This window comes from Jaculus jaculus, chromosome 17 (genome assembly GCF_020740685.1).
Source record: "Jaculus jaculus isolate mJacJac1 chromosome 17, mJacJac1.mat.Y.cur, whole genome shotgun sequence".
NCBI classification, from domain to species: Eukaryota; Metazoa; Chordata; class Mammalia; order Rodentia; family Dipodidae; genus Jaculus; species Jaculus jaculus.
In genome coordinates this window covers 51,360,793-51,375,522 of record NC_059118.1, presented here as the reverse complement: position 1 = coordinate 51,375,522, position 14,730 = coordinate 51,360,793, and the positions used below count along the sequence as shown (strand labels likewise).

Here is a 14,730-nt window from a genome sequence, read left to right as displayed (position 1 = left end):
AATGGTGTTAGCTCTTCCTTAAAAGCCTGGTAAAATTCAGCAGTGAATCCATCCGGGCCTGGGCTTTTTTTAGTTGGGAGATTATTGATAACTGTTCGGATCTCCATGTTTGTTATAGGTCTATTTAAGTGATTAATCTCATTTTGATTTAATTTAGGTAGGTCATATAGATCAAGGAAATCATCCATTTCTTTCAGGTTTTCATACTTTGTGGAGTATATGCTTCTATAGTATGTACCTATGATTTTTTGAATTTCTCTGGAATCTGTTGTGGTGTTACCTTGTTCATCTCTGATTTTATTAATTTGTGTCTCTTCTCTCTTTCTTTTGGTCAGATTTGCTAAGGGTTTATCAATCTTGTTTATCCTTTCAAAGAACCAACTCTTTGTTTCATTAATTCTTTGGATTGTTCTTTTTGTTTCTATTTCATTAATTTCTGCCCTAATCTTTATTATTTCTTCCCGTCTACTGATTTTTGGTTTGCCTTGTTCTTCTTTTTCCAAGGTTTTAAGGCGAAGCATTAGGTCGTTTACTTGCGACCTTTCCAATTTCTTAATATAGGCACTTAAGGCTATAAATTTACCTCTTAGGACTGCCTTCATTGTGTCCCAGAGATTTTGGTATGTTGTGTTCTCATTATCATTTGACTCTATAAATTTTTTGATTTCCTTTTTGATTTCTTCATTGACCCATTCATCATTTAGTATTGTATTGTTTAGTTTCCATGATTTTGTGTATGCTCTATAGCCTTTCTTGCTACTGATTTGTAGTTTAATTCCATTGTGGTCAGATAGAATGCAAGGAATTATTTCAATTTTCCTGAATTTGTTAAGATTTGCTTTGTGTCCTAATATATGGTCTATTTTAGAGAATGATCCATGTGCTGCTGAAAAGAATGTATATTCTGCAGCCTTTGGATGAAATGTCCTGTATATATCTGTTAAGTCCATTCCTTCTATGACCTCATTTAGTCCAGATGCCTCTCTGTTTATTCTTTCCCGGGATGACCTGTCAATTGATGAGAGTGGGGTGTTAAAGTCACCCACCACCACTGTGTTTGGTGTTATCTGTGACCTTAGTTCTAATAGTGTTTTTTGACGAATTTGGGAGCCCCCATGTTAGGTGCATATATGTTTAGGATTGTAATGTCCTCCTGTTGGAGTGTGCCCTTAATCAATATAAAGTGACCTTCCTTATCTTTCTTGACTAACACCGGACTAAAGTCTACCCGGTCTGATATTAGGATAGCAACCCCTGCTTGTTTTCTAGGCCCATTTGCTTGAAACACTGTTTTCCAACCTTTCACCCTAAGATAATGTCTATCCTTTGTAGAAAGGTGAGTTTCTTGGAGACAACAAATTGTAGGATCCTGCTTTTTAACCCAGTCTGCAAATCTATGTCTTTCGTTGCGGCATTGAGGCCGTTGATATTAAGAGATATTATTGAAAGCTGTGTATTTATGTTTGCCATTTGTGTGTGTGTGTGTGTGTTTCTGGTTCTACCTGCGCTCTCTTCTGTGAACTAGTATTTGAGTATTGCTTGTTTTTTCTAGGTTCCTTATATGTGTGCTTTTCCTTTTCTTCAGCATGGAGGATTCTATCACGTATTTTCTGTAGAGCTGGTTTTGTCTTCAAATACTCCTTTAACCTGCTTTTGTCATGGAATGTCTTTATTTCTCCATCTATTTGAATGGATAACTTTGCAGGATAAAGTAACCTTGGTTGACAGTTGTTATCTTTCAGAACTTGGAATATATCACTCCAAGCCCTTCTGGCTTTAAAAGTTTGTGTTGAATAATCTGCTGTAATCCTGATGGGCTTGCTTTTGTAGGTAACTTGATTTTTCTCTCTAACTGCTTTCAATATTTTTTCTTTGGTGTGTGTGTTTGGAAGTTTGATTATAATATGGCGAGGAGAGGTTCTTTCTGGGTTTTGTCTGGCTGGGGTTCTAAAGGCTTCCTGTATCTGCATTGCCACCTCTTTCCCAATTTGGGGGAAATTTTCTTCTATGATTTTGTTGAAGACGCCTACTATGCCTCTGGAGTGGAGTTCTTCTCCTTCTACTATGCCCTGAATTCTTATATTGGATCTTTTCATAGTGTCCCAAATATCTTGAAATTCCCACTCATACTTTTCTATAAGTTTGTCTTTCTCTTTGTTGGACTGCATTACGTCTGCCACCTGGTCTTCTAGCTTAGATATTCTGTCTTCTCCCTCATCCATCCTACTGGTGAGATTTTCTACAGAGATTTTTATTTCATTGACTGTGTTCTTCATTGCTAGTAATTCTGACTGGTTTTTCTTTATATTATTTCTATTTCCTTATTTATGTCTCGTATTGCCTTCTTTATTTCATTAAATTGGTGTCCTGCATCTTCTTTGATTCCTTTGATTTCCTCTTTGATTTCTTCTTTGATTGTTTTGATGTGTTCTTTGACCTCTTTGAACATATTTATAATCATTCTTTTGAACTCTTTCTCAGGCATTTCCTCTAACTCTTTCTCACTGGAAGACATTTCTGATGCATTAATACTTTTAGGTGGATTTATATCGTCTTGCTTTTTAGCGTTTCTTGTGTTAAAATGTATATATTTTGCATCTTGGATTAAGTTAATGCTTGGATTTTCTAGCTAGCTGTGTATTCTTAGCTGTATCAATTGATTTGATGTCATATATTTTCAGGGTAGGACCTTAAGGTGTTAGGTGTGGCTCTTAAGACTCTCAGAGTATCTACAAAGATGTTCTTAGGGGTTGAGTTTCCCTGCTATAGGAGTATTCAAGCAGGCTGAGTGGAATAAAATACAGGTAGATTCTAAAATTTAACTAAACACTGTACACATTCAATCAAAAACAGCCCCGAGTATGTATGCAAGAGTAGTTATTATAACAACCAGATCCTCTATCAACAAAGAGGTTAAGATTTCTGGTCTGTTGAGGGATCCAAGTCAGCTTGTGACCAAGTGAGACCCTTCCCTGGTGCAATCCCAGTTACCTTGGATGATTTTGGTCTCAGTCAAGTTGCTGCCTGGGTCCTCGGGCTGCTGTTCTGATTTCTGGAGCTGGGCACTTGCTTTTCTTGCCGGGCAAACCGAGCCGCTGCTGCTGCCTCTGCTGCTGCTGTTGCTGCCACTGCTGGAGCCATCACTGCTGCTGAAGCTGCTGCTGCTGTGTCCACTGCCGCTGCTCCCCCTGAGGCTGCTGCTGCCGAGTCTGCCGCTGCTGCCTCTCCTGGGTCTGCTGCTGCTGGGGCCGCTGTTACCGGTGCTGGAGCCACTGATGTTGCTGCCGAACTCTGCTCCTGCTTGGGTCCCGCTGTCGGCTCAAGTTGGCGTGGCTGGGTCCCGGGCCGCTGCTCTGTTCGCCGGAGCTGGGCTCAGGCGGTGGGGGAGGGGAGGGAGCCGCAGCTGTTCTGGTTGTCTCACTGCTCCACGTGTTCTTCTACCTCGTGGTCTGCTCCTCCGTTGCTCACTGCCGCTCTCCCCTCACGTTTCCCGAGTTGCGGAGAGCGCAGTGTGAGGGGAATATCCCGCACCTGGCTTTTCCTGCGGCTCGAGCCGAGTCTGGCGGCTTTCTGGCGTGCTGCGGCCGCGGCGGTTGGCCGAGCTACCGGAGCCACTTTTCCCGCCTGTGCACGCTCTGGATGCTCTGGAACTCTTCTACTTCTCCGCTGCCGCTTTAGTTTCCTATACACCTCACTTTTTAGTAAAAGTGTGTATTTTGCTGAGTTTTTTTGGTCTTTTTCCCCCCTAGGCTGCTTTGGCATGGTACCTACGCCGCCATCTTAACCGGAAGTCTCAAAAATATTTTTAAATATTTTATTTATTTATTTATGTGTGAGAGAGAGGAAAGAAGAGAGAGAATACAAAATGGGCATGCCAGCGCCTCCAGCCACTGCAAACGAACTCTAGATGCATGTGCCATCTTGTGCGTTTGGTACATGGGTAGTGGGGTAATGAACCTGGGTCCTTATCTTCCAAGGCAAGTGCCTTAAGCACTAAACCATCTCTCCAGCCCCTATGTGACTTTTGAAAGCTATTTCAGCGTCTTAGCTGGCAGTGGTAGCACATGTCTATATCCCAGCACTTGTGATCACTACAATTTCAAGGCTACCCTGGTTTACACAGTGGGTTGCAGACCAACCAGAGCTATACAGTGAGACCTATCTCAACACAAACAAACAGTTCCGACATCCAATAAGCCCTACAGAATGTTCCATGTCCGTGAGTCTAGTGGTGAAAGTAGACTGCGTATCACACATTAGGAAAGATCTTACAAAACTGAATGTATAATCCAGTAAACTAAAATGGTGTGGTCTAAGTTAAAACAGAAAGAATAACAAAAAAAAAAATCAGGACCTCCACAGTTTAGAACGTTCATAAACTTAGAATTTTTCTAGCATCCTACTTATAAAAATTCTGTTTACATCTTTTTTTATACATAATGCAAAGAGTTCAACAGATTGTTATGAAGAATATTCTTGGTCCCAGTAAGACAAGCAACTGGGCTAGAGAAGTGGCTCATTGGTTAAGGGGCTTGCCTGCAAAGCCTGACAACTTGGGTTTGAGTCCCCAGATCCCATATAAAGCCAGATGTATAAAGTGGCACATTCATCACACTTTATTTGCAGTGAAACACCCATTCTCTCTCTCTCTCTCTCTGCCTGGCATGGTGGCACATCCCAGCACTCAGGAGGCAGAGGTAGGAGGATCACAATGAATTTGAGGCCAGCCTGAGACTACGTAGTGAATTCCAGGTAAGCCTGGGCTACAGCAAAGCCCTATCTCAAAAACACCAAGAAAAAACAAAAATCAAGAATGAGTGAGGGTAGGGAGGCAGAGCTATCCTTGTAAACGTCACTGAATGATGAGTGCAGTTCATTTGGGTAGCTAGATGTATTATAGGCTGCTCTGAAATCTAAAACTTTCTGAAGGGTAACATGATGCTCTAAATGTTTCAGAGTCTGAAGCATTGGGATTATGGATTTTTAGACTAGGGATACTCAGCTGATAAAATTAATGGAAATATCTCGAAATCATCAAAATTGGAAATATTTCTGTATTTTTATGTGGTTTGTTGTCTGGTTTTTTCCATTGGCATACTCTCTGATTCCTGGTTGAATAATTGAATCCCTGCCCCACCCCCATTCTTTACCCAGATAAGAAACAAAAGATGGGAATAGGGGAAGGTTCCAGCATCCATCTTGCACATGGTCAGTGAATCTGTGAATTTTCAGCATGGTACCCCTATCTTGGAAGATGTGTATTTTACCTTCCTGTTCAGAGACTCTGGTTTACCTTCTCTATAAACTCACACACCTCGCTCCCCCCAAACTTGCTGAGTAACAAGGAGCAAACACCTAGTTGCAAGAAGTTGATAAAAAGGGCTGGAGATATGGCTCAGTGGTTAAAGTGCTTCCTTACAAAGCCTGATGGCCTGGATTTGATTCCCCAGTACCCACTAAAAGCCAGATGCATAAAGTGGCACATCTCCAGTGTGTAGTAGCAAGAGGCCCTGGAGTGCCCACCCCCACTCTCGTTCTCTATTTGCATATAGATAGATAGAGAGACAGGTGATAGACAAGTAGGTAGAAAAATAGGAGGAGAGAGGGAGAGAGAGGGAGAAGGATCCTGGGATTCAGCCTTTTCTGAACCAGAGTTTCAAGCCATCAGTATTCCTTGTGTCAATCCCACCCTTCCACCTCTGGGAAGTACTCAGTGCTGTTAACCGCTAACCCTTGAGGATTTGTGCGTTCTATCATGCAGAGTTACTTATGGGCTTTTCCATGGCTGGGTTAGAATTCACCTGTTTTCAATCTAGAAGAAACCAGTAGTTCATCTGCTTTCTAGAACCCACCCGATTGTAGCTTGTTCTCCTTATGCTAACGTTTTTTTAAAAAAATCTTAACATTTGGTTAGGCTGCAGGAGGAACAATATTTCTTCACCAGAAATTTGTATTTTCAAGTAATGTAACTTTTTCATAGTGGTTTTTTTCTTTGCAGGTGTTGCGGCACTATGGATTGAGTCCATGGCTTCACTGATGCTAGACAAGCACTGAAACCCTGACTACATCCCTTCCCTTTTAAGTCTGGCGTTCTCGTTTTGTTTGTTTCTTAGTGTTTGGTCTTTTCTGGGCAGGGTTTCACTCTACCCAAGCTGACCTGCAACTTACTCTGTAGCTTAAGGTTGGCCTTGAGCTCATGGCGCTTCTCATCCTCCTATTTCAGATTCCCGAGTGCTAGGACTAAAGGCAAAGGCTGCCATGTCTGGCTTTTAAGTGTTTTCAATTGCATCAAAAAATACACAGAACAGAAACTGATTCATTTACACATGTAAGGAAAAGCCCATCCTTACAGTATTAAGGTCAACACATCATATTCCAACATTTCATTTAAATCACTAGTGCAATTCACTAACTTTGGATTGTCTGCTGTAATTGGTGGTTTAACGATTTATAAAACAGCAGTAATGGCACAAAGGCAGCAATTTGAGGAAAGGTCTCCTCTTGTTACAGGTTTTGGCATTAGTGTGTTTAGGATTCCAGAAGCCACCTCCATCAATACTGGGAGCAGAAATTCTTTTTGCAGCAAGTATTTGTTAACAAAAGTCTTTTGCCAGGGCAATGCTGTCAGAAGGTCCTCCCAGAGCTCACTGAGAGATCATCTGGAAGTATGTAATTAAGATGGACACAGAAAAGCAGGAGAGTTGCGCTTTCCCATTTCTGCTTTCTTTTTTTCTTTTCTTTCTTACTGTTTTTAAGGGAGGGTCCGGCTCTAGACCACACTGACATGAAATTTACTACTTCCTCTGCCTCCTGAGCGCTGGGATTATGGCCCAGCCCATTTCTGCTTTCTGTTGGAACATTGGAACCAAAAGTTGCCCCCATGAAGAATGCCCAACTAAAAATGGAAAGCACAATGACCACTGTTCACCAGAGCAACCCGGACCTGCAAAACTCTGTCCTAGTCACCGAGGCATGAACTGTGACAGTATCCTTAAACAATCACTGAGCTGTTCTAACAGCTTCTCAGTGCTTTCTTTTGTCATTTCTAGAGAATAAAAAGTTTTTCTAAGCACAATAAAAGTGCAAAGTACAAGAAAAAATAAAGGCCAACCAGGCATCCAGGCAGCAGGTGCGCCAGTGCACGGAGCGCTGCCATGCGCCTCTGGCTCAGGCCCAGGCCTTGCTGACCAGCGAGCTGGAAAAGTTCCAGGACCAGCTGGCCAGTGTACCATGCACTGCAGTGACAAAACCAGAGATGCCATGGATGCAGGGAACAAGGAGCTTCAGGTCAAATGGCAGCTGGACAGCTGTGTGGCCAAGTGTGTGGAAGACCACATGCACCTTATCCCAACCATGACCAAGAAGATGAAGGAGTCTCTTTCATCCATTGGGAAATAAACAGCTTTGCCAATAACCATTGGAACTGAGAGCAGGAATGGAAATGTCTTTTTTTTTTTTCTTCTTTTCTTTTTTAAAAATATTTTAATTTTTCTTGATTTATTTGAGAAAGAAAGAAATATGCGTGGGGGAGGGGGAGACAGAGAGAGAGAGAGAGAGAGAGAGAGAGAGAGAGAGAATGAGAATGAGAATGAGTGTGCCAGGACCTCCAGCTGCTGCAAACGGAACGCCAGATGTGTGTGCCCCCTTGTGCATCTTGCTTACATGAATCCTGGGGAACTGAACCTGGGTCCTTTGGCTTTGCAGGCAAGCGCCTTAACCACTAAGCCATTTCTCCAGCCCGAAATGTTGTCTTTTAGGCCAAGATTATGAGTAGGGAAACCCACAATGGTAACAAATTGAAGCAGCTTATTGGTCTTTGAACACTGGTTTCTTTATGTTTTGATCCTAGGAAGTGAAATGGAAAAAACTGGTGCCAAATGTTGGGTCAGAGATTGCACACATGCAGATTTAGACCCTACATTTCATGTGGCAAGTGCTTGTCCCTGACAGTAGAGACTGCCCTCATACCAACCCAGACCATGATCCTGGATTCTCTGACTGCACAGACACCCACAGGCTAGCAATTTCCTCCAACTGGCCTATGATCTAGAGAAATTGGAGGAGGAGTGTGTCTGTTGCCAACCTGTTTACCAAAAGTATCACCTCACCATTTTGTATAAGCTATAAAACAAAACTTAGGGAAAAGGAACCAGGCATGATGGCACACTCCTTTAATCCCAGCACTCAGGAGGCAGAGGTAGGAGGATCGCTGTGAGTTCAAGGCCACTCTGAGACTACATAGCAAATTCCAGGTCAGCCTGAGGTAGAGTGGAACCATACCTGGAAGAAAAAAAAAGTTGGGAGGAGCTTGTGTATCTGAATTTCGTTGTTGTTGCTTTGTTTTATATACAAGCATGGGTGGGATTGAGAGGGAGGACAGTTCAAGTAAAGGCTCCTTGTGTTTCTCTTTTTCTGGTCAGTTCTTCCATTGCATTTTTCAATCTGGAGACCCGTGAAAAAGTATGGTAATGTCATACTGAGGGTGGAAAACAGCTTTCTTCACTAGCTTATAGGGCCTGGAGACTTTCTACATTAGAATGACAGAAAATCTTGCAAAGACATTTTCCCCCTGAAGAGAAAATGGGTTTGGTTGTGAGATACACACATCAGAGACACCAGATTCCGGGAATAAACAGTAAAATAAGAACTGTTTGCAAATTGGGAAATATTGCACTTGGAAACAAAATCTGTATTTCATAAAGGCCTGAGGCCCCAGCATTATGGAGCCCCCTGAATTAACAGAGCTTTGTGAGGTAATCCTCTGACAACCAGAAGGCCAAAACAGTGCACAATTAAGCTAAGAAAAGCAGGGACTGGTATAGAGCCAAAACAAGGCACACAAGTCCCTCTGCCAAGTGACATTTTTGCCTGGGGTCATTGCATCATGCAGTATTTCTGCCCCCAGCATGGCACCTTATCTTTTGAATGTGCACCATGTTGTCATTTTTTTTTCTTAACCAACTTCTTGCTTGAAATAGAGATACAGCCAGTGGATTTGCTGTGTCAAAGCTGTGGTCTATTTTCCTAGAGGTTTAGCTTTTAAATAAAGTTTCATTATCTCCACGCTAAAAAACAACAACAAAAAACTTGTTTAGGGGCTAGAGAGATGACTTAGTGGTTAAAGTGCTTGTCCTCAAAGGCCAAGGACTCAGGTTCATTTCCCTAGTACCCATGTAAGCCAGATGCACAAGGCGACACATGTGACTATTTCACTTGCAGTGGCTGGAGGCTCACCCATTCTCTCTTTCTGCCACTTTCTGCCTCTAAAATAAATAAAATGTTTATTGTTTTAAAAAACCCTCTCTCTTTCTATCTGCCTCTTTCTCTGTCACTCTCAAATAAATAAATAAAAATGAACAAAAAAAAATTAAGAAAAAAACACTATTTGGCTTTTTTCCCCCTCAGAGCATTGCAGGATGGCCTGAAACTCTTGATGATCCTCCTTCTTCAGCTTCAGAGTGCTGGGATTATAACCTGGCTTCTGCTTCAGTCTTTTACATTTCGTTAAAATGAAGGGTGATTTACCTGAGATCCACAAATCCTGAATATGATTTAGTTAAGATATTTCCACATGCGCACGTCACCTGTAACATCCCACAGAATATTTACAAGGGCTCAGTTATCCTCCCACCTGGCCCCCAGACGTCACTCAGTACTGTAGTGTCATTTCTCTTAAAAACTGGCAGTGCAGGGCTGGAGAAATGGCTTACCGGTTAAGGTGCTTGCCTGTGAAGCCTAAGGATCCAGGTTCCATTCCCCAGTGCCCACATAAAGCCAGATGGACAAGGTGGTTTATACACTGGAGAAATGGCTTAGTGGTTAAGGTGCTTGCCTGTGAAGCCTAAGGACCCAGGTTCCATTACCCAGTGCCCACATAAAGCCAGATGGACAAGGTGGTTTATGCATGTGCAGTTCCTTTACAGTGGCTGGAGGCCCTGGCATGCCCATTCTCTCCTTCCCCCCACTCTCTCATAAATAAATGTAAAGAAATATTTAAAAAAAATTGGCAGTGCACACCAATGCTTAAGGACATTTTAAAATAAATCAGACCATTCAGTTTGACCTTCTTACTCAGTTTCAGCTTCTGTTCCTCAAGCTTCATTTTCATTCGCGCTTTGGAGGACGCCTCATTCAAGAAAATGTTCACAGTCCTAGCCAGCCATTCCTTAGCTCACGGCTAGCTCTTGGCGCTCTGGGAACCTCCCTTGCCTGAGATTCGGGACCTCCAGAATACCACTGCCAACTCCAACAGACCCCAAAAAGCCCCCAAGGGAGTGCAGACCCCGCCCACAACGCCAGAGCCGCCCACGACCAGCCCCGCCCACAACATGGACTCCCACCCACGACGCGCAGGCCCCGCCCACAAGGCGAAGATCCGCCCGATGCACGCAGGCAACGCCTCCGAGGCTCGACCACGCCCAGTACGCGCGTGCCCCGCCCCTCCCCGGCGCGGGGTTTTGCAGAGACGGAAATGGGCGGAGCGAGCGGCGGAGCCTCCCGCTCCGTGGTTCCGCAGGCTCCGCCCACCCCGGCACACGCGGTGATAAGAGCGTTAGCAGCAGCCGCTGAGCTTGGGCTGCAGCAGAACGTCTTGGTCCTGTGTTCCGGTGCTGCGGTCGGGTCGGCGGTCCGAGGTAGGGGTTCTGCGCTCGGGGGACGGGCGTGGGGGCGGCGGCGGGGACAGCGCTGCGCCAAGGGTATCGGGGGCGGGTGTCCCCGGGGCTCCTGCCCGGCGCCCCGCCTCGCCCACGCGTTGCTGCTGCTCGTCGCGGTGCCTTTCAGCCGGGACGCCTCGTCCCCCGCGCGAAGCTGAGTCCCGGGCGCCCCCGGCTGGGGAGCCCGGCCGTCGAGCACGCGTCCCCGCCGCGCCCGCGGTCCCGCCCGCGCTGACCGGCGAGCCTTCCGGTAGCCGCGGGGCCCCGGCTCGGCTGGCTCGAGGGGAAGGCACCGGCAGGCCCGCTGAGGAAGGCCGGGCTCCCGGACGCCGAGGCCGCGCCAGGTGTGGGCTCTCCCTCGCCGGCGCCGCGGAAGGCTTCTGCTGGCTTCCCGCTCACCGTCGCGGTCCTCCCGCCGCGACCCCTGAGTGCCGGGAGTGCGCGGCCACTCCCGCTTTGCTTTCGACGAAATCAGTGCCAGTGGGCGGAAGGCTCCAGAGCATGGAAGTTTTCTTCAGGGGTGCGTGAGAACATCACCCTCAGTAATTACTTACCGTCCAGTAGGGACGGCAGCTCAGGACACCCGGACACTTGGGAATTCAGGATTGGATTATTGGATTTCATATAAATCATGAAATACTGAGTTACTGCTCTGGATCCATGTTTTTGAATATTTGATAGCGTGGGAATGTTAAAATGTTAGGCTAGCCTCATTGTAAGTGACCCAAAGGGGGAAATAGCTGTTTCTGAGTGCGGTGAAAGTTTCTGGTGTATAGATTACAGTATTAATGAAAAAAATGTGCTTTTTTTTTTTTTTTTTTTTTTGAGGTAGGGTCTACCTCTAGCCTAGGCTGACCTGGAATTTACTATGTAGTCTCAGGGTGATCCTGGTATTAAAGGTGTGTGTACCACTGCATCTGGCTCAGTGAAATTTTTTAGAAACCATCCTTTTTTGGGGGAGCACATACATTCGTTGGTGATTAGTTACTGTAAATATTGCATGTACCATTACAGTTATGTTCCTAAACCCCAGGCTGAACTTCAAATATTTTTTGTTATCATCCTTATATATATCCTGCTTATAAATGCCTTCTCTGCTTATAAATACCTTCTATTCCCATATTCTATGATTATGGATTGTTTTATGAACAATGGGGGATACATGTTTTCTATGAGAGATTTATGTGTTTGTATCTGTAAGAATTCATATTTATATGAAGGTCTGGTTGGTTGGACAGTCTTTTGAAAGTGTTAATGGGTACTGGGGATGTAGTTCACTGGTACAGTGCTTGCTTGGCATTTATTTGTAGGGTCCTGAATTTGATCCCCAACACCACATGAATTAAAATAAAACACAAGTGAATTTAAAGAAAGAATACAAATGGTCTAGGAATACTTTATTGCGCATAACAGTAACTATAGGTAGACAGTTCTAACATTATGTGTTAGCAGTGCAATGGATGCTGTAGAACTAAGTGTGTGCGTGTTTTGGTGCTGGGGAATGGGCGCGTAAAGGGCTCCAGCCACGTGCAAGCCAACTCCAAATGCATGCACCTCTTTGTGCATGTTTCTTAGGTGGGTCCTGGGGGATCAAACCTGGGTTATTAAGCTTTGCAGGCAAGTGCCTTAACTGCTGAAACCTCTCTCCAGTGTAAGCTTGAATTTTTTGAGATGAGGGTCTCATGAATTCCAGTCTGGTCTCACAACTCAATGTGTAGCTAAGGATTACCTTAAACTTGTGATTCTCTTGTCCCACCTTGCAGGTGCATGCACTACCATACCTGGCTGTGCCCATTTTATGTATGGCAGCAGGAAGGCTCATAGAGGTTGAGGAACTTGATGTGGTGACTTGACACTCAGGCAGCGCGTGTGCAGAGTGTGCACTCATGCCTGCTAAGTGACACAGAGACTCGGGATAATACGACTGGCTTAGATTTTTTTTCCACCTTCCTTCCCTTCTTCCCTCTCTCCTCTTCTCTCCCCGCCCCAAACCCCCAGATTTCCTAGTACAATGGCAGCCAGAGGGAGGACTAAGAAAAGAGCAGCTTTTGATGCTTCTCCAGATAACCTGCCTTTGAGGAGCTCTGGGAGGCAGGTAGGTGTCACTTGTTCATTCAACAAACCCTTTGCTACAGTTTTCTAGAACTTTTCTAGACTTAAATAAATAGTTACATACTGAAACAGTGTTCTAAGTAAGGAGAGAGGAAAATAAACTTGAGAATGACTTATCTCATCTGATGTCACTTTTTTCTAAGAATGGCTTCTGTGAGTTTTAGTTCTGAGCTATCTGTTATGAAAGTGCTGTTGCTAGCTCTCCAGCAAGACAGTTATTTGCTGAAGTTGCACTAGTCAGTTCTTGTCCTTGCAGGAGGCCACTGACCTTCACCTGTAAACTTTTAGGGCTGAGGATGGAGCTCAGTTGGTAGAGTGCTTGCCTAGCGTGCATGAGACCATGGGTTTGATCGCGAGCACCACAAAAATAAGTTAACATTTCAGATTCTGACCTGAGCAACTCTTCCATGAGAAACCCATGCCCATGCCCTCTTTCTCCTCCTTTCTCCTAACCCCTGTGCTTAAAGCCAGTCTTAGAGAATCTTTAATTAAAATCCACGTCAACTTCAGCCTCCCTCCCCCCCGCAAAAACAAACTTGGAATGTGTGTGTGACTTCAGCAGCAAACCTTCCTCTGTTGTCAGTCCAGTGAACTCTTAACCCCACCTTGTTCTCCTACAGGCGAAGAAGAAAGCGCCAGAGGCCCCAGATGAGGAGGAAGCGTGTGCATCAGAAGTACAGGAAGTGTGAAAAGGCAGGCTGTACAGCCACATGTTCTGTGTGCTTTGCCAGTGCTTCTGAGAGGTCTGTTGGGTGGGCAAACCTTGGTCGTGCACATCTGCCCATGAGAACATGTGGGAACATTTGTGGGAATGCCGTCTTTGAAGCTGGTTTTCTTAAAGGTAAATAAACTGCAAGTCACCCGATGATGGAGAGTGGTCAGGAATTCACTACCCACCACAGCCGCCTCAACACTCCCTGGTTGTACCTTGCCTAGCACGAGAGGTCACACTCCAGACAAACCTGCAGTGCTGAGTCCGTCCTGTCCTGGGGGGTCATGGTGGGGTGAAGTATGGGGCTGCAGCAGAGGGGATGTGAGCTCCCAGGAAGGAACAGCATATGTTTGCTTTCCACTGGTCTCTTCTCGCTCATGTGTCATGTCTCCCTCCCCTGTGCATGCGCAGGTCTGACAAAAGCTAGTCAGGAGATGTGGCCCAGTTGGCAGAGCACTTAACTGCCATGTGTGAAATCCTGGATTTGTTCCTCAGCTCTGTGTCAAGCAGTCCTACAATTCCAGCGTTCTAGAGGTGGATGAGAGAAAGTTCAAAAACAAACAAACAAAAAACTAAGACAACCTCCAGAGCCAGTGGCAATCTGATTGCTTTTATTGACAATTTAGGCCTTTTTTTTTTATTTTAAGAGGAAAGTATTCAATGAATACAGTATATGATAGAATTTGGTAATCACTCCTATTTGGGGGAGATTTTTAAAAATTATTTTAGTTGAGAGAGAAACGGAGTATGTGTGCACCATGGCCTCCTGCCAATGTAACTCAAAATGCATGTGTCACTTTGTGCATCTGGCTTTATGTGGGTACTGGGGACTTGAACACAGGCTGTCAGCCTTTGTAAGCAAGCAACTTTTACTGCTGAGCTATCACTCTGTGATTCTTTTTTTTTTTTTGAGACAAGGTCTCACTTTAGCCCAGGCTGGCCTCGAACTCACAGTGCTTCTGCCTCAGCGTCCTGAGTGGTAGGATCACAGGAGTGTGCCACTGCGCCTGGCTCCTATTTGGTTTTGCACACAGGGAGGTGGTCATGGTCGTAGTGGTGCTACTTTTTATTTTCTTGCCATGTCAGCTGTCTGCCCAGTTACTTTCCCAGACTGCCTGCTTAATGTCCAGATTGCAGGTGGCCAGTTGTTAACACTAGAGTCATTTTACAAAGCGACTTGTAGCAAGTATATTGCATCACTGCATCCTCCATAAAATGCCTTTGGGGCTCCAGAGTCCTGGTGCGACCAAC

General features: G+C 44.9%; 2 pseudogenes; one reads left to right on the top strand and one right to left on the bottom strand.

Annotated features, from left to right (window-relative positions):
* LOC123455530 overlaps positions 1 to 10,231 on the bottom strand; it is a 39,944-nt pseudogene extending 29,713 nt beyond the window's left edge.
* A 299-nt stretch (positions 10,232 to 10,530) lies between these two features.
* The window catches only part of LOC123455578, a 34,298-nt pseudogene continuing 30,098 nt past the window's right edge, over positions 10,531 to 14,730 (top strand).